This window comes from Acomys minous (assembly GCF_964271855.1).
Source record: "Acomys minous genome assembly, chromosome: 1".
Lineage (NCBI taxonomy): Eukaryota > Metazoa > Chordata > Mammalia > Rodentia > Muridae > Acomys > Acomys minous.
In genome coordinates, this window is record NC_140483.1 from 128,100,480 (window position 1) to 128,102,343 (window position 1,864).

The window sequence follows — 1,864 nt, forward strand, 5'->3', positions numbered from 1 at the left end:
TGTGGATGTCTGTGGTCTATGCATCTTCCAGAGACCATGTTGATGTCTATGATCAGGACTACCTAAGGAGAACTTGTTGATGTCTGTGGTCCATGCTGTGATGCTGCTATTGGCAAAGATGCTTCTGTTATAGTAGTATTGATGACTGACTCCAGGCTCAAAATTAAAAATGAGCGACGACTCCTTTCTGGTGGTTGACAATGGGTGAGGTAGCATCACTGAAGGCTCCCATCTCCCTGCCATCATGTCTAAGTCTGAGTCTCCTGAGGAATCTCTTTGTCGGAGGGCGGAGCTTTGAAACAACCAATGAGAGTCTGAGGAGCCATTTTGAGCAATGGGGGACATTCACTGACTGTGTGGTAATGAGGGATCCCAATGCCAACAGATCTAGGGCCTTTGTCTTTGTCACACATGCCATTGTGGAGGAAGAGGATGTTACTATGAATGCTAGACCACTCAAGGTGATTGGAAGAGTTGTGGAAACCAATAGAGCTGTGTCAAGAGAAGATTCCCAGAGACTAGGTGCTCACTTAACTGTGAAGAAGATCTTTGTTGGTATTAAAGAAGACACTGAAGAACATCTCCTACGAGTCTACTTTGAGCAGTATGGGAAAATTGAAGTGATCGAAATCATGACTGACAGAGGCAGTGGGAAGAAGAGGGACTTTGCTTTTGTCACCTTTGAAGACCATGACTCTGTGGAAAAGACTGTTATTCAAAAATATCATACTGTGAATGGCCATAACTGTGAAGTAAGAAAAGCCCTGTCAAAGGAAGAGATAGGTAGTGCCTCATCCAGCCAGAGAGGTTGGAGTGGTCCTGGAAACTTTGGTGGTGGTTGTGGAGGCAATTTTGGTGGCAATGACAATTTTGGTCAAGGGGAAATCTTCAGTGGTCATAGTGGCTTTGGTGGCATTTGTGGTTGTGGTGGATATGGTGGCAGCAGGGATGGCTATAATGGAGTTGGTAATGATGAAACAATTTTGGAAGTGGTAGAAGCTACAAGGATTTTGGCAATTACAACATCCAGTCTTCAAATTTTGAACCAATGAAGGGAGGAAACTTTGGAGGCAAGAAACTTCATGGTGGTGGAGGCCAGGAATTTGCTAAACCACAAAACCAAGGTGGCTATGGAGGTTCCAGTAGCAGCAGTAGCTGTGGCAGTGGGAGGATGTTCTAATTACATTACAGACAGGAAACAAAGCATAACAGGAGAGGAGAGTGAGAGAATTCATTGGGAAGTTACAGATTACAACAAATTTGTGAGCTTGGACAAACACATTGGTGGCAGGGTCTAGCTGCTACAAATAAGACATGTTTTTAGATAATACTCAGGTGTATGGGCAAAAAGAACTCTAGGACTGTATTTGTGACTATGGTAATTGTATAACAGGTTATTTTAGTTTCTGTTCAGTGGGAAGTGTAAAGTATGCCAACAAAGGGTTTTACTGTAGACTTTTTTTCACCCATGGTGCTGGTTGCTAAATGTTATAGTCTGATCATGACTCTGAATAAATGTGTCTTTTTTTTTTTAAAGAGAGTGATATTGAAGGCTTCTGTGACAACCCTCACACCACAATAAAAGAAATAGTCTAGACATAAAGCCATTGAAGAGAGCTCTTAAAAATTGTGATAAAGATGCTGAAGTGTAGCTCTTCATAGTTGATGCCTTCTGGAGGTGGGGTGGGAAACTACTCGATTATCTTTAAGGAGCTGGCCACTGGGAGTTTGGCCATGTTCCAATGAGTATACAGGCAACACAAATTGGAATTGGTGTATTTTTTGTGGGATAGGATACAAGGTTGGGAAGGTGGACCTAGGAGGACCGTGAGAGTGGGTCAGGGTGTACTGTATGAAATTCCAA

At 42.9% G+C, this 1,864-nt stretch overlaps 1 pseudogene across 1 annotated transcript; it reads left to right on the plus strand.

The window, feature by feature from the left end:
• The first annotated feature begins 347 nt into the window (after positions 1-347).
• Positions 348-1,189, plus strand: LOC311604390 (heterogeneous nuclear ribonucleoprotein A1-like; annotated as a pseudogene). Its single transcript has one exon. The product of its transcript is annotated as a heterogeneous nuclear ribonucleoprotein A1-like (transcript).
• The last annotated feature ends 675 nt before the right edge of the window (positions 1,190-1,864 follow it).